The sequence below is a fragment of the Natator depressus genome, chromosome 9 (assembly GCF_965152275.1).
Source record: "Natator depressus isolate rNatDep1 chromosome 9, rNatDep2.hap1, whole genome shotgun sequence".
Taxonomy (NCBI): domain Eukaryota; kingdom Metazoa; phylum Chordata; order Testudines; family Cheloniidae; genus Natator; species Natator depressus.
Genome location: NC_134242.1, coordinates 34,651,061 through 34,669,695, shown reverse-complemented (window position 1 = coordinate 34,669,695; position 18,635 = coordinate 34,651,061). Strand labels below are relative to the sequence as shown.

Genomic DNA, 18,635 nt, shown 5'->3' with positions numbered 1-18,635 from the left:
GAGCTGCAGGATCCCCTGCCCCGCAGCTCCCAGCCACCATGGGTGGCAGGGAGGGATCCGCCACTCCTGGCCGCCAGAGGGGACCTGATGAGATGGGGGAAAATCCTTGCCGCTCCCAAGTACCATGGGCGCGGGGGGGGGGAGGGGGGATCCACCTAGCTTCCGGCCGCCAACAGGGGAGGGGCGGGACACTGTGGAGCTAAAATATCTGAGACAAAAATTTAGCCTTACTCATGATATACTGTATGACCATCCATGATGTGTTTGTAACAGTGACCACAACAGAGAGCAGTGTGGGATCCATCCTTTCAGACAGAGATGGTGGGTGCACAGTAAACAGGGGCTGTTGAAAAATGCCATGTATTGCAGTCGGAAACCTATGCAACGTTGGGATGGAAAGAAATGCATCATAAGATGTTGAGCCCACACCCATGATGCACTGTGATCCACTCCACTTTCCCACTGTCGATGCTAGAGCACCACATAGGCACCAGGATTTCTGCATAGGAAACTATCTTAACAAGAGGTGCTCAACAAGAACCTGCATTTGTCCAAGAACAGAATGAAGTACAGAACTTTTCCCACTCATCCCAGTTTGGGCTAGATGGTGGATTGGAACCTGCATACCCTTCGTTTTCTGGTGATTTTTTTGATGAAGATGAAAAACTTGCGTTAGTGGATTTGCATTAGTTCTACAGAAGTCACCACTCTGGAGAATATCCAGTACTAAAACCTACCTAGTAGCCGGCCATCTTTTACTGAAGAGACGAGAGTGCAGGTCTCTGCTGCAATCCAGAGGTGTGACTGCAGCACAAGCAGACATAGCTGAGTTAGCTTTGATCTGGCTAGAGTAACAACAACAGTGAAGCTACAGTAGCAGGCTGGCAGCACAGGCTAGCCCCACCCTCCTGGGACCCTGGCTACATACCAAGTGGCTAACCCATTCCACCATCCATGCTGCTGGGGCTTTACTGCTATTGTTACAGGAGATAGCTAGATCAAAGCCAACTCAAGTAGTCTACAGGTGCTGCAATAACATTTCCCTATTGCAGTGTACACATATCGTGAGATCATCATCCTCTTCAGACTAGCACTGATGAGCCATGCACTTTGATTTAAGATTAATGAGGCCCATTCTGTAAATTTTCCTCTACTGTAGCCTCCCAGTTTTATTCCATTTATATTCCTAGAACGGATTACCCTTTCTGCTCTGTTTTGCAAAGGGGAACACACAACAGCTTGTACACTTTCTTGTACTGCCTTGTGGATGAAAGCATCCTCTTGCAAGTCAACACGCCACAGGTGAGAGCACATGGGATGAAATTACGCTATTTGTGTAACCTATGGCTCTAGCTGATGTATCCAAAATAAACAGGGTAACCAATCCCACAGGACTTCTTTGGTCTGCATAATAATACCACTTCTAATAGGCCATCTGTCCATACCAGAACCATTCAGTGAAGCATGTACAAAGGTAAAGTTAGTCTTCTCAAATGCAAGTTTATCTTCTCTAAAGCAGACATCTGTTAAATAAATTGCTGTGATTTCCTCCACACATCTCTCATAACATAGCAGGTTGTTTTTTTAAAAAGCTCCTGCAAGATCTCTGTAATGAGGTATACAGGAAGCATTAAATGTTTATTCCCTAGTAGTCAACCACAACACAGACAAATCCTCCTAAGGCTCTCCCTTCAATTTGCACTCACTCAGGAGTTGTTTTCTTGGTTCTCCCCCTCCCTCCAGTTTAGTTGCAGCACTAGAAAGGCTTTTCTGAGAGCGGACAGTTGGTTCTGCACTTCCCAGCCAAAGGAAATGACACTCCATGTTCTGAGGGAAGTAAGACTCCCAGGATAGGATAATTAGGTTGAGAGAATTTGTACAAAAAGCTTAAGTAATGAAGTGGTTACCTTCATAAGAATACTATAAGATAGCTCCTGTCATGCACTGTCAGCTTGGAAGCAGAGCACTTTGGAGCAGGAAGTCATTAAGTGGTTCTTTCATCCCAGTCCCACAGAATGACAGCGCTAGCTTCCTCCAATCACGGTCATGGAGGAACGTCAACCTAGATCAGATCAACAGATACTACTCAGAGAACTGAAATATAGCCTCTCACAAAGTTATTTCTGACCTTGTGACTGGAAACAAAGGATATACTGTTTGCCTCTTAAAAGTAGCTAAAGGTAATTCTTATTTCAAACAATTTAATGAAGTGCTACAATTTCTTTCTGGAATTTCTTTTTCAAAATTACATACCCACACTTAACTATAACTTTAACAATTTTTCTAATAAAACAAGAAGGGTTTGTTTAAAACAAAATCTTTAACAATTAATGATGTAAATGGTTGATCTGCTAGAAAAGCTATTTCCAAATGTTATTCCTTTCATCACAAGAATCATTTCCAGCCTTGTCCAATTCCAGACGTATTGTCTACTTCGATCACAGAAAACATAAAGCCTTAAAACCAACTTCATAAAACATTTGAAGAAAACATTAAAATTCCACTACTTCCGCTATATGCTCTCAGCTTTGGTCTTTGTCTTGTGGCCATCTAAAGTCTTAAGTGACACTTCATTAGCTTTGTGACCTTTTAACATGTCTCATTTTCAACTCTTGGGGTATTTATATCCTTACACGGGTCTAGTGTTTTTAAAATAGATTCTGTCCACATTCCCCAATGCATATATACAAAGACAACCTGCTAAATACAGGAAAAAAAAAAAAATAGAAAGCCACCTGCACACCCTCGCACCAAACAGGAGCTGTCCCAGGTAAGTGCTCTGCACCTCCTGCCTGCCCCTGAGCCTCCTTCTGCACCCTAACTCCCTCCCAGACCCTGCACCCCCAGAAGGGGAATGGAGGGGGAAAAAAAAGAAAAATGGGGGGGAGGGGAGATGAGCGAATGCTTCCCCTGCGGGGGTCCCCCAAAAATGAAGCTTAGCACAGGGCCCCAGTAACTCTAAATCTGCCACTGGAGGGAGGGAGAGGAGCAGGGAAATGTCACATCTCCACTCTTTCCCCTCCCTCCCAGTAAGTGCTGCCAAACAGTTGTTTGGCAGCAGAGAAGCGCTGGGAGGAAGGGGGAGGAGCGAGGTTTGCAGCGTGCCCCAGGGAGGAGGTGGAGTGGGAAGAGGTGGGCCTGGAGCATTCCCCAGCAAAGTCAGCACCTGTTCTTCCGGGGGAGGAAGCTGCTGGTGCACAAGGTGCTTCCTAGCGTCCTTGCCAACCTCATTGTCTGCAGCAGGCTGTGCCTGCGTGGGGTAGGCTGGGGTACCTCCCCACCACAGTACTGTACAGTATATAATGCCTTTTCTCCACCCCAAAAAAATTTCCTTGGAACCTAACCCCCCACATTTACATTAAATCTTATGGGAAAATTGGATTAGTTTAATATAGTTTCACTTAAAGTTGCATTTTTCAGGAACATAACTATGTTAAGTAAGGAGTTACTGTAATATGTTTTTAAAATCTTTTCAAAACTGATCTGCCATGTTGATCAGCACCATATAGATTGCTAAATGAGAGCAACAGCACCCAATAAGCGTCAGCAAGGTCAAAACATACTGGTTTGCTTAGCTGTAGTAAAAACTGCTTACGATATGAACAGTGATGTTGCTTGTAACTGAGAACGTATTAGTAAATTCTGGTCAGACAACAAAAACAAATATCTAAAAAGTTATGAGGAAACCTTCTGAAAGGTGCTTCTGTGACTGAAATAGTACCAAACCTTAGCATACAAGGATGAGAGGAATAACTAGGATTAAAAATTCAAATGCACAGTGGCATAGATCCTGCAATGAGCTCTTGAGTTTCCGCAGCTGCCCTGCCCTCTCTGACTCTGAACAACCTAATCGCTTGCTCTAGTAAAAACTGTCATGTGACTCATGCAGCTGGAACCTAAGAAAAGTAGTATTGAATAGCAAGACATAGATGGCGTAGAGAGTTTAATGGCAGCTAGAAAACCTCAGGGAAAATAGTAAGATACAATTTGAAATAAGTTAAACTATTGGTCATACTACAGAACAACATTCGGCATTTTTAGCAAAAGAATTACAAATTTTACATTACACACACTTTTTAAAGAAAAGTTTTTCAAGTGCTTTAAGCATAGAAAGTCCTTGTAAAATGTTGTGTTTACGCTTTTTGGAGAATAAAACCTCTATTTATCCAGAAATCAGGTTCCCAATTAACTGAAGTTGAGCAAGTTTCCCCATACTTGCCACAAGTTCTTTCTGGATCCTTCTGACCTCTCTGATAAGACTACCAAAGTTGCCAGGTGTAGTGGCAGCTTGAAATGTATGGATAGTTGTCTCTTATGGAGGAATTCAAATGCTACCATCATGAACCTCAGTAATTAAGTAATAAAACATAGGGCTAGTTCATGCCACGGCTCTACGTGGGAACTCTTGGGAGTAGGGAAAATAGGGACTCTGGGGAATGCAGTGGTTATATCTGGAACACTCCCCCACCTCAGGTGGGTATAGGTGGGGAGTAAGCGTAGCCATGGCTCCAAGGGTGCATGTGCCAGCCAGCTCAGGGGGAGAGGTCATGCTGCACCTCATTTACTGAATTTACAGGTCATTTCCAGTCCCTACATAAGTGGAATAAAAAAAACCCACCAACACCACACCACAAATCCCAACATTTACTGTTTTAGACTTTTCAAGGGTATCCGAGTTAAGCAATCAACTTGCAACAGTGCACAAAATTTAGCTCAGTGGAGTTGCACCAACTTACTTTAAATATGTTTTAAGTTTGTCATAATATTTCCACATTGAGCTGGAGAAATGGAAAACATGCCTTGGTTAATGCTCCTTACATCAAAGTTGGATGTTGCAGTCATCACAGTAAATTTTTCAAAGACTTCTTCATGGGACTTATTTCTCAACCAAAACAGTGGAAGACAATGGCTAAATATTCTGTGAACCAGAGGTCCAATTCTGCACTGCCTCAGACCTTGTGCAGTCATTTACACCTACAACCTATGCTAAGCAAACAACAATGAAGTAAGTTAAACTGTTTACAATTGCTGTAATGTTTGTATGTCCCTTCAGTTTGATGCCTGGTTTACACATAAACTTGTACTAAAATAACTAAACTGATTTTAATTCAAAATCTTTTATTATTGTGGTGCTGCACATAGATTAGTCCTTAGTTTCATTATAAAATTTCCCCCATGCTTAATCAAAGTCTCGTGTTTGAAAAAAACTGACATATGACCAGGTTACTATCCAGCCAAATTAGATTTATGGTTATTAAATTAGGATATTATATATTCAGCAAACAAAAAAGCAGCAGAATCTGGGAATTCATGATTTGAATGTTTCAAGGAGATTTCTGACTATAGAATAAAAGTTTGCTATTTTAAAATTAGTGATGCCCCCTTCTTCTCCAGAAAATATAATCATAGACACGTAGGGCTCGAAGGAACCTCAAGAGATTATCTAGTCCAGCCCCCTGTGAAGAGGCAGAACCAAGTAAACCCCTAGACCATCAGCGACAGGTGTCTAAGCTGTTCTTAAAAATCCCCATAACAGGAATTCCTTAACCTCCCTTGGTAAGTTATTAGAATCCTTAACTGAAAATTTCTCATATTTAACTTAAAATCTCTTTACCTTCTATGGACATGGAGAAGAATTGATCACAATCCTATTTTCAACATCCCTTAACATATTTGAGGACTATTATCCAATCAACCCTCTGTCTTCTTTTCTCAAGACTAAACACACCCAGTTCTTTTAACCTTTCCTCTCAGCTCAGGTTTTCTTTCATCATTTTGGGTGCTCTCCTTTGGACTCTCTCAAATTTGTCCACCTTTTTCCTAAAGTGGAGTGCCCAGAACTGTACACAGTACTCCAGCCTTTTTTGCAACTGCAGCACATGGCTGACTCATATTCAATTTATATAACTCCCAAATCCTTTTCAGCAGTACTACCACCTAGCCAGTTATTCCCCATTTTGTAGTTGTACATGTGATTTTTCATTCCTAAGGGAAGTACTCTGCATATACCTTTATTGAATTTAATCTGGTTGGTTCCAGACCAATTCTTCCAATTTGTCAAGGTTGTTTGAATTCTATTCCTGTCCTTCTAAGTGCTAGCAACCCCACCCAGTTTGTCCTTATCTTCAAATTTTATAAGTACACTCTCCTCTCCAACATCTAAGTAATTAATGAAAATGTTAAACAGTACCAGACCCAAGACACTTTCCTACTCTCACTCCTTCCTTTCTGTAGGATCATAAAAATCAAACATTCTGTGATCATTCTTATTTAAAAGCAGCACAATGCTTGCAATTCCTGCTGTACTGACATGTATACCTATTCAGGGGAAGATAAGTAAGTTATGAAAAGGAAGTCAATAAGGATTGCCAATGATTTTCACATACGGAACAGAATTATATAAAAAAGGTAAATTCTGAGAATTTAGTCAGTTACTGTGCTCTTTTCAGAACTGCTGGAGAGTGAGTAGGGCGACACAAACCTAAGCTATCATAGAATCATAGAATATCAGGGTTGGAAGGGACCCCAGAAGGTCATCTAGTCCAACCCCCTGCTCGAAGCAGGACCAATTCCCAGTTAAATCATCCCAGCCAGGGCTTTGTCAAGCCTGACCTTAAAAACCTCTAAGGAAGGAGATTCTACCACCTCCCTAGGTAACGCATTCCAGTGTTTCACCACCCTCTTAGTGAAAAAGTTTTTCCTAATATCCAATCTAAACCTCCCCCATTGCAACTTGAGACCATTACTCCTCGTTCTGTCATCTGCTACCATTGAGAACAGTCTAGAGCCATCCTCTTTGGAACCCCCTTTCAGGTAGTTGAAAGCAGCTATCAAATCCCCCCTCATTCTTCTCTTCTGCAGACTAAACAATCCCAGCTCCCTCAGCCTCTCCTCATAAGTCATGTGCTCTAGACCCCTAATCATTTTTGTTGCCCTTCGCTGGACTCTCTCCAATTTATCCACATCCTTCTTGTAGTGTGGGGCCCAAAACTGGACACAGTACTCCAGATGAGGTCTCACCAGTGTCGAATAGAGGGGAACGATCACGTCCCTCGATCTGCTCGCTATGCCCCTACTTATACATCCCAAAATGCCATTGGCCTTCTTGGCAACAAGGGCACACTGTTGACTCATATCCAGCTTCTCGTCCACTGTCACCCCTAGGTCCTTTTCCGCAGAGCTGCTGCCTAGCCATTCGGTCCCTAGTCTGTAGCGGTGCATTGGATTCTTCCATCCTAAGTGCAGGACCCTGCACTTATCCTTATTGAACCTCATCAGATTTCTTTTGGCCCAATCCTCCAATTTGTCTAGGTCCTTCTGTATCCTATCCCTCCCCTCCAGCGTATCTACCACTCCTCCCAGTTTAGTATCATCTGCAAATTTGCTGAGAGTGCAATCCACACCATCCTCCAGATCATTTATGAAGATATTGAACAAAACCGGCCCCAGGACCGACCCCTGGGGCACTCCACTTGACACCGGCTGCCAACTAGACATGGAGCCATTGATCACTACCCGTTGAGCCCGACAATCTAGCCAGCTTTCTACCCACCTTATAGTGCATTCATCCAGCCCATACTTCCTTAACTTGCTGACAAGAATACTGTGGGAGACCGTGTCAAAAGCTTTGCTAAAGTCAAGAAACAATACATCCACTGCTTTCCCTTCATCCACAGAACCAGTAATCTCGTCATAAAAGACGATTAGATTAGTCAGGCATGACCTTCCCTTGGTGAATCCATGCTGACTGTTCCTGATCACTTTCCTCTCATGTAAGTGCTTCAGGATTGATTCTTTGAGGACCTGCTCCATGATTTTTCCAGGGACTGAGGTGAGGCTGACTGGCCTGTAGTTCCCAGGATCCTCCTTCTTCCCTTTTTTAAAGATTGGCACTACATTAGCCTTTTTCCAGTCATCCGGGACTTCCCCCGTTCGCCACGAGTTTTCAAAGATAATGGCCAAGGGCTCTGCAATCACAGCCGCCAATTCCTTCAGCACTCTCGGATGTAACTCGTCCGGCCCCATGGACTTGTGCACGTCCAGCTTTTCTAAATAGTCCCTAACCACCTCTATCTCCACAGAGGGCTGGCCATCTCTTCCCCATTCTGTGATGCCCAGCGCAGCAGTCTGGGAGCTGACCTTGTTAGTGAAAACAGAGGCAAAAAAAGCATTGAGTACATTAGCTTTTTCCACATCCTCTGTCACTAGGTTGCCTCCCTCATTCAGTAAGGGGCCCACACTTTCCTTGGCTTTCTTCTTGTTGCCAACATACCTGAAGAAACCCTTCTTGTTACTCTTGACATCTCTTGCTAGCTGCAGCTCCAGGTGCGATTTGGCCCTCCTGATATCTTTCCTACATGCCCGAGCAATATTTTTATACTCTTCCCTGGTCATATGTCCAACCTTCCACTTCTTGTAAGCTTCTTTTTTATGTTTAAGATCCGCTAGGATCATCATCTATTCCGCCTGTTTTTCTAAGGACACATTGGGTGCAGTCCTACCCCCCCCTAAAGTTAATGGGAGTTTTGTCACGGACTTCAATGGGGACAGAATTTCACTCGCAACGTGCAGGTCTATAAGCAATGTCATCTCCTCATGCAACAGAAGGGATGGAGGGGTGCAAGTGGCAGGCTGTCTTAGAAGTATGCTGGTAGCACCACAGAACTCAAAACTGAGCTTAGTTCCCTGAGCTGGGGAGGCTCCAGTGGCATTCTGTGCTCCAGAAGAAAATAAGGGGAGGAAGGAGCACCCTGAAGACTCCAACTTTTCTTGTGGCATTGTAAGTTTCTTCTAGTCCTAAAGGACTCTGAATTGGACACCAACTGAAAGGAGATTCCACCAAGCAGTACAAATGGGCTAAGCTTGTAGTGGCTAGCTGAAGCAGTATGTGGAGCATTTTGGTCCTGCTTTTCTTATTTCTGATTTCCATACTATCACTAATAATAAACTGCCAGATGGCAAATGAAAGGAAGTGTGTGCTGTGTGACCTTCACTTGCTAAGGCATAATGAACTTGGAGGAATCCTGTCAGAGACAGAGAGAGAGAGAGAGAGAGGAGACAGACAGAGACACACACACACACACACACACCCCCACCCCCACCGCCAAAATATCTGATGCTGCCAGAGTAACTTAAGGTAGAAGAAAACTATCCATCAGGATAACCTGGTAGACTCAATTTAGCGTCTTTTATCCTACTATAAAGAAACAGCGTATAACCTAAACTAGTAAATCAAGTTAATTTAATTTTCACAATCTCCTCCTTTAGAGACAGTTCCTTCAAAATACACAAGATCTTTGTGTCCCTCTCCTAGTCTCTGGAAACACCCATGAAACTCCTTTAAAATAATGGTTAAAGACTTCAGTTATTACTCTCACTTCCTCAGGTCAGAAGAAACACTCATTGTTTGGATGAGCCATTAGTGTCATTTCAGTTGATAAGAAAATTGCTAGTTAAAAAAATAAAGCAGTCTGAACTTTAACAGGGGAACAATGCTATATTTTTTCCAACAAAAAGTAAGTTATGCAGAAGGATTAGTTAACACACAAAATGCAAATAACTTTTCTTAACATACACAATGGAAAAAGAACTTGAAATCAGAAAAAAAAAAAAAAAAAAATCAAACTACAGATTCCTAGTGGTTCCCAGCGCATCTTGATTTCCCCACTCAAGCCACCACTGGAGTTCCTGAACATTTGCAGAGTGAAGCTGTCTTTTAAAAGGTAACTTCTGGAATTTGACCACAGTTTCTTCTACACTAAAAATTTACTCCTTGTTCTTCCATTTACATACCACTTGTGTAATTTGCCTTGAGCATTTACACCACTAGATGAGGGTCAATATTCCATAGAAAGTAATCTTAGTACAAAAACAGATCTGACGTTTATCTATCACCAACTGACATCTCATCTATCGCTATCTTGCCAAGCAGAAAGAAACATGTCTGAGGGATGCAGAGATTGGTAAATTGTAGGCTTCTTCATAAACAATCTGGACTAGCCAAATCAACTTTGAGATTTTTCCATAGTCACTCTAAGTCTGACTCAGAAGTGGGGATTGGTAGATATGGGTGCTCTTATTTTTGAGCTCAACTCTTAGGTATCTGTATTTGGAAATGTAGAAGACAGTGTCTAGTCCATTAGATTTGTGCTGTTTTATATGTGAAAAGGATTTTACAGGCAAAACGTCAGATTTCAAGGATTCTCCCAAATGTGAGGTCTGTTCTACACTAAAAAACTTACACCAGTACAATACACCCTCACTATAACAAACCCATTGGGATCCAAGCCATTTGATAGTTATAGCGAAAGAGCCCAATCACAGTGGTGGGGCTGGAGATGGGATCCAAGGACCAGATTCATTATAGCCAAAGATTCGTCATTATGAAGGGTAGTATAGCAAGGGTTTACTGTATAACTGTGGTGGTTAGGCTTTCTAAAACCACCCCACAACAACATAAGTACTAGTGGGGATGCAGTTATAACAGCATAAAGAGGCCTTATACCAGTATAGCTTATTTTGCTTTCTAGAGCAGAATAAGATCAAGTCTATACTGAATATTTTGCCACTAAGCGCTCTTTTGCCAGTATAAGCCGCATTTACGTAACAATGGTTTGCCAGTATAGCTATACTAACAAACCTTTCCTAGTGTAGGTACTGCTTTAGCTATACTGGTATAAGCACTTTGTACCAGTATAACCGTGCTCTCACTTGCGGGGGGGGGGAACTGGGGGGGAAGACAGGTGGCAGGTTGCTATTTAACGACACCAGTACAGTAAAAGTGGCAAGGTTTCCTAGTGTACACAAGCCCTTAGTAAAGCAAGGAGTTACAAACTACTGGTGGGAGAGCTTAGAGTGAGCATAAGGGAAATCAGCTCTTCGGAGGTACTCACAGACTGAGGAAACACAGTGCAGACTGGAGTTGTGGCCCTAACGATCTGTCTACAAGTGAGTCAAGGTTACCTCTGGCAAAAAGTAAACTCTCCTGGAAACTGAACTGTCAGCTTGATGCAGGAGCGTCTCTGGCGTTGGCAAGAAGTGGCACCCAGATCAGAAGAAGAAAGTAATAGGTAAGTGGTAGAAAATGTTCCACCTGAACTCAAAGGCGGCATGGTATAAGATGTTCCTTCTTTAAAAAAAAAAAAAAAAAAAAAAAAAAAGCGGTACTTAAATGTTCAGTAAGATACTGACTCAGAAAAACAAACCCATTCAGGGCAGCACTTAAATATGTGCCTAAATATAGGAATTACTCAGTGAAGTTCTACAGCCTATCATAATAATAATCCCTTCTGGCCTTAAAATCTCTGACATACCACCCTGAAATGAGATAAATATGCTTAAAATATTTTCCTGAACCAGGATCAGAGACAGTCAGTCACACAAACTTAAAGCTAAATGATAAAAGTTACTACCATCTGTAGATTTAAAATAAGAGATCTGTAGAGAAACAGACTCCAGAGCATAAACTCTACTACTAATGAGCTATTGTAAAAGCTTGGGGAGCGGGGAGGGAAAGTGAATGAATCACCAAAAAGAAAAAAAATCTGACTGAAAAGCTATTCAAAGCAAAATTATGAGTTCAACCCAAAAGCTGGTTTAACAGTGTTTTAACAGTTACTGCTAAACAATAAGTGTACAGCAATACTACTAATAATCATCTTTTGCTCTTGATTTTTTAAACATAAATACAAATGCTAAGGTACGACCTGAATCGGTAAAAGGCAATTAACATCCCAAGATCAATCTGCTAGTACTATAGAATAAAAAGCTGATGTGTTACTGTAGCAAGCACAGAAGTAAACAAACTTGCACCAAAACAAATATCTTGTCAATCTTCAAGAGAACAGTTTTCTGAAAACTGTTCAGAAACTGTTTTTCTGAAAACTGTTTATACTTGGGTATAAAATACCCAAGGCTATGAGATAAAATTTAACACTGAATCAGATCATTTTGTAACATTAATAATATAGTTGCAATTAAATTTAACTGGGACTTAATAGTAATTCAAACAGAATGCTTTAGTAATGGCTTATTGAAAGCAAATGATGGAAAACTGTAAGTTTAAGGGGCCAGATCCTGGGTGGTGAAAGTTGTCCTAGCTCCACTGACTTCAGTTGGGCTATGATGAGTCACACAAGTTCAACATCTGGCCCAAGATGAGCAATTTTTGTTTTATACCACTAAGTGTCCTACACAGAGAGAAAACTGTTTATGGATCTCTCCAAAGAAATATTTTCTCAGAAAGGGTAAAATTTAAGGACCACTGGCATTTCTGATTGTGTAACTGCAGTATAGTTTTCTTCTTTAACCATTCTTTACACATTAATGCCTTTCGCTACTCTATTTCCTAAAATATTATCTCAAGTACTCCAATTATTTCTACTTTTAATGTTTAACCTAATGTTATGTTTAATCTAAACCATTAATACCATTTGCATCCACTGAAAATAGAAGCTCCTAGGCCCCAAATTCCTCTCTGCTAACTCCCTGCTTGGATTCCTCTTAACCTGGCTTCTGTCCTTTCTACTCCTGTCAAACCGCTCTCTCACAGTGGTTTCTAACGATCTCTGCCTGGGCAAGTCATGGGAACTCTTCTCTATTCTCACCTTTCAGTTTGCCAGCAGCCCTCAATACTGTTGATCACTCCTCCTGTACACCATCCTCCCTTGGCTTTCACAGTCCTGTCCAGTCTTGGTTCCTCTATTTTCCCTTCCAACCATTTTTGGAATTTCTTATAGTGGAACCTTCTCATTCTCACCTCCTTTTGCCCTTGGTTGCACTTGGTTTCCATAGAGCTATGTCCTTGACCTGTACCTTTTCACTTCTTACCTTATCCCTAGATGACTGCATCGAGGTCACATGGATTCCACCACCACCTGTCTGCCTATGATTCCCAAATCTAGCCTGCCCCCTTCCACTCAACCATCTTGTACAGGGGGATCAGACATATCTGAGATGGGCCATGGCCATCTCAAGCTAAACAGGGCCAGAAGACAGAGTTTCATATTTTTCCTTTTAAACCTCATCCTCCTCTGGAAATGACAAACTAACAGACAAAAGGACACTTATTCCAGAATAAGTGTGTCCATTCAGGGAGTTATATCTGTGTGGCTATAGCAATATAACTATTCATATAAATTTCTCCACGTAGACAAACCCTTAGTTCTGAGGGATTTTTCCTAATAAAATAGATCAACTGAAATCCATTTATTGATATACCCTAGTTTGTAGGGCCCTTAAATGCATGAAATTTCTCATCACCAACCAATTAAGTGAGATTGAGTGGCTCAATGTTTATTGTTGTGTCCTTGATAATACAAAACTCTATCCAAAAATCTTGCTTATGCAAAACAGGCTTTGAAGGCACAACAACATGCCTCATGATTTTCAAGCCCTGAGGCTAAAGGCAGCAAACAACCATTCATTCTTCCATCTTGAAACACGTTCCTAACTTAGTTCAAAGGCCTGAAAAACAACATGCCCTAGTTACTTGTCTGCACACCTTCTGAAAGGCTTTTCCCTTGTAACAACTTGCTAGATGATCAAGTTGCATGTTGAAAAATATTTAATGTGTTTGGGGGTTCTTGGGTTTGTATGGCTTTAAAAAAAAAACAAAAAAACAAAAAACAGAACGATTAAACTGCTTGAAATTCTAATAAAAATGAAATATTAAGAATAAACTCCAAACAGCAATGTTAACCCATTTAAGATTGAAATATTTAATCATTTACATGTCTGTAAGTCACAACTTAGTACTGCATATACTGATTACAGAGGGCGTGTTCTTAACTTTTGTTCGTTAAATTGGGGTGTAGGGGGAGCACCTGTAAGAGGAGGACAGAAGGGTTGGCGTGTATTTTCATCTCTTTCTTCCTCCTCAGTTTTCATTTCATATAAAATTAACAAAATTATTAATTGCCCACTACTTATCTACAAACCAAAACAATGAAAGTTAAAAATACTCTTTTTCATAAATATTGACAAATGTTGGAACAAACAGAAACTTTAAAACGTTACTTGCTAACAGCGCAGTTTTTTTGTATAGCCGTATTCAATTTGCTTTTCTGTTAAGTTTGAATATTGTTGTGAAGTTAGGAAAAAGACCCACAAATTTATTAAAAAGAAAGTAAGCCTACTCAAAATAACTTTGCAGTTATGGAGCAAGGCTGCGTAAGACACACAACTACTAGTGGTGGTAAAATGTGCTTACTGTTTTTGAGGTTCTTGAACTGTAATAACTGAAGTGATAAAATTTCTCTCTAGTTGTTAGGAGTCTAGGGGATTTTTAATCTCATTCCCCCCCACAATATGTGCTTTTAAAAGTTGGGAAGTGTCCCCTTACCTATATTTAAAATTTTGTATTGCTTTGATGTATACATATGCTAGCATTAAATACACACATCCTATTATTTCTAACAAGAAAATCAGATATTCATCAGCCCAGTTTAATTAATAGTTGTAGAATTATAACTCAGCCTTGTTAATTATCCACATCGTGAAACAATAAATCGAGCATTCGATAAAATATGTAAGAGCACAGAGGAATACAAGGGAAAGAATTCAACTCTGCCCACACTTTGTAAAGGAAAAGTGAACAAATCATAGAGAAAAAGTTTATTTATATATCAGAGACAGAAGATAAAATTGTCATTTCAACAAAGCAGTTCCTAAGCAAAATGAAAATCAAGATTAGAGAATGAAAGCACAAGCGAGTTGTGCCTTCACCAGATGGTTCTATTTCAGAGTCTGCATCTATGTCTTCACTACGAAAAAAAGAGGTGTATTTCTACATCGTTAGCTATCTCGGTGCAAAAATCTTAGTGGAGACAAGGTTCAGGCAGCGAACCCACCCCCCTCTCAAAGAAAACAAAAACAAAACACACTCAACTGTAAGATTTGTTTTCTTCTAATGACACAAGCTGAAGAACACGTCTATGCCATTCAACTACTGAAGCAGCTGGGCCAATCACTCTTGGCTACTGCCATAAATTCTGACCACAGTATGAAAGGAAACCCTCAGAGTTAAATTCCAAAACTAAAAACAAATACAAGATGAAACAATCAATATAAGCTAACCTAAGATAGGGTGCTCTGCACAGGTGGAAGCTAAAACAGAAAGAGGTTCAGATAAGAAAATACTTCATTTTTCCATAAAATGTCACCTTATCAGTCCAAAGGACATTGCAGTGAAGTAGCAAACAATTAATCCATACTTTAGAGATGAGACAGACACACACATGGGAAGGGGAGAATTAAGACAGTACCAAATCATTGCAACCTGGTTTTCATTTTCTTTTTTTTCAGAAACCTGTAATATTCTAGAGACACTGCAGCCTATAAAATATTAACGTGAAAGCCTGCACTAAAAGATAAAATCACAGATAGAGGCATAAATGGACTGGAAGGATGGCCTCTATGTCAGTGGATGGTTTAGCTGTCCCAGATATATTGTGCTCATCTTGGAGCAGGGTGAGTTGAATGAAAAAAGAGTTGATGAAGTATTTCTGCATACCTGAACCAGTAACTTCCAGGACCCACAAACTGGAAATCACCTTTGACTAGACATGAATTATTTTTCTTGGCCTCCCTCCGATTGTGCGGCTCTGCACTTGTGCCTCCTGACCTTCAAGCAGCCCCTTAAAACCTGAAGGGGCTCCCTGTGACTGATTTCCTGTTGTCTAGGGATGAAAGGAACTAAAATCAGTTGAAGATCATTCTCTCATTGGGAAGGTTTTGATCCCTTTTGCCAGGAGATTTGAACCCATTCCCATTGAATGAGCTTCCCTTAAAGCAGGCTCTGGTTTGAGTCATTTAAAATTATGACATTATTTAATTATTTATTATTATTATTTATTATTCTTAAATAAACAGAATTGATAAGGCTCTTCTCCCTAGAATAGCCTCTTTTAAAGGAAAGGCAACTATAGAGGCTATAAGATTGGTCTGTATATTGTATGTTGTATATTGTTTTAGCCATAAGACTCTCCTCACTGACAAAAATGAGGCCAAGTATTATTCTGAATGTAGCATCAGAGATGAACAAAAAAGAGTACACTCCATAAAACAGAGCATTGCAGATGGGTCAGAGCCCTCATTCTTCGCCTCTGAAGATTGGTTCAAGCTTCAGTTTGTTCCACTCATGCCTCTTGTGCTGTGGGTAGGTGTCTACAGAAATTTAAACAAACACTCAGATCTCTTCAGGAATGCCTCAACTTTTCTATTGAGGCTTTTTGGTTCTTCCTCCCTTCTACCAGGATGTTTGTCTTTTCTGCAATTCCTGAGATGGCACCATCCACCCTTGAATACTTCATGAATGTCTTTATGTTCAATAGCTTGTGAAGGAACGTGGGAACCTCTTTAAAAAAAAAAAAAATATAACACAACCAATGATTCTGTGAAAAAAGGCCAGAAGAAACCATTATAATCATCTAATCTGACCTTCTATATAACAGTCCGTGCTGTGCTCTGTGTGGTAAAGCCGTGGTTTGTTTGTTTTTAATAAACAAAATTATTGTAATTTTAAAAATTTACAGTTAGAAAAATATTTTTAAACACAAAACAAATTGAAATTTAAATAGGATATCTTAATTTTATACAACGTGGATAAAAACCCATTTTTAAATAAAAATCAGATTTAATCAGATTTCTCTTTTTAAAAATAAAAATGTTGAAAAAAATCAATTTTAAATTGACAATCTATGTTCAAGCCTAACCTTATAATCTGTTAAAGCCATTAAATAAAATATATTCAGGCGGTATGTGTTTGCTATCAATATTATAAACAAAGTCAGAGCACTGAACTGGTTGAAGTCACTTGCTACACATCTGGATCCAAACTCCTACACCAGCTTTAGGCTACCTCTTCTGTAGCTGCAGAGACTATTTTCTTTATTTCACTTTATTCAGCAAGTTCAATTCAATCACCAGTTCATTCAAATATTTGAGAAACTGATGGAGAGCTAAAAAAGCAGGAAAGCTTGTTTTCTGCTTCCAAGCTATGAATAAAAATAAGGAGTGAGAGGATGAGATCTACTAGTACTAAAATCTTGAAGGACATGATAACCAGAAACAATCAATTCCATTTATTAATTACAGACAATACTTACTTCAAGAAATCAGTTTTAAAATACAAATATGTTTTGATCAACTTACTGTTTATAAATTCATCCAGTACATCTGAGACAAGGTAGGTGAGAAATAGTATTATTTATTGGACCAGCTTCTTTTGGTTAGAGAGAGCTTTTGAGCCACACAGAGCTTCTGCTTCCATTCAGAGACACTGGATTTATGGCTTAATACAACTACCTATAACCCACTAATGCCCTCTTTTTGCCCTATGACTGCTGAGATGCCTTGAATGGTCCCATGCAATGTGTGCTAACTACTTACCCTAAAGCAATCTGTTCTGCCTTGCATTTTGGTGTGACACTAGAAGTACCTTTCCCAGATCTAAGGAAGAAAACTCTGTCACCAGGGTGGATAAAACTCAATGATTTAAAAAATAAAATAAAAAAATAAAATCTGATTTCTTTATTTAAATAGGTTTTTTCCTCAAAAAGCATTTTATCAAAAAAATCCAATCTAAAGATCGTTTTAATTAAGATACATTATAGCTCAAAGATATCTCATCATGGAATAGGGGATAATAAATTCTAATTCTATAGTATGAGACTATATATTCATGTAATGTTTAAGAAAAGTTTTGTAAATGGAGTTCCAATAGTTCATGAATTAGGGACCCAAATTTTATGGGGTTCCAGGGGCTTCTGTATAGATAGAAAGATTAACCTAAACAATCTACCCAATGGGACTCAGGACTCAGTCTAGAAGATACCTTCAGAGATGCTTAGTTTTGCAGTTTTCAAACTGTGGATTTGTCTCTCCAGAGGTAACATGCTTGTTAACAGCAAAAATGTTTTCAAATAAGTAAATAAATAGAAGTGAGAAATAACAGACCTCAACTCTATTGTCCCTCTGCAAATTTGTATACACAGAGTCAATCCCTTACCTCTCCCTAAAAGTGCAAAGTTTCAAAAAGTTCAATGAACAGAAGATTGTTGGGGGCAGAATAGATCTGGACAAGGAGAAGAAGTCTGGAGATAAATGTGAGAAGGGAGGGACAAGCAGTAGAAACAAAAGTGAAATTGCTTGAGCAGCATATTCCAGAAGTCTTGAGGTCTTTCTGAATGTAGCTTTCACTGATTTGAGATCTACCATACCATTCTCTCACTAGAAGGGAAAACCTATAATGGCAGCAGCCCATAAGAGAGACCCAGTTTGGGAATAAGAACCATTCAAGAAAGAGATGTTTACTGATGGTGTTTTAAAGAAAGTCACACCAGTGAACTGGTGGAAGTCACTTAAGCACTTTGATTCAGACACTGTTGATGTGATCTCACTTTTAACAGCAATAGCTTCTTCTGCCAGTGTAGAAAGAATATTTTCTTCCTTTGGACTAATTCATTCCAAGTTGAGAAATCGTCTGGGACCTGAAAAAGCAGGAAAGCTCGTTCTTTTTTTTCCCAGTTATGAACAAAACAGGAAAATGAAGGTGAAGATGACGGAGTTAGCTGTAGAAGCCAATATTTTAAGTTTCTCATGTTGACCTGACTGATACAGTCAATTTAATTTGGGTT

The 18,635-nt window shown here is 39.9% G+C and overlaps 1 protein-coding gene across 3 annotated transcripts in view; it reads right to left on the bottom strand.

The window, feature by feature from the left end:
- Positions 1-18,635, bottom strand: part of IRS1 (insulin receptor substrate 1) — a 90,210-nt gene that overhangs the window by 58,167 nt on the left and 13,408 nt on the right. The window contains exon 2 of one of the 3 annotated variants that reach the window (XM_074963906.1): positions 1,891-2,062. The exons of the other annotated variants lie outside the window; for them this stretch is intronic. The gene's annotated coding sequence lies outside the window, so the exon portion shown is untranslated. Of the gene's footprint in view, positions 1-1,890; positions 2,063-18,635 lie in introns of those variants that run through there. 3 annotated transcript variants of the gene reach the window in all.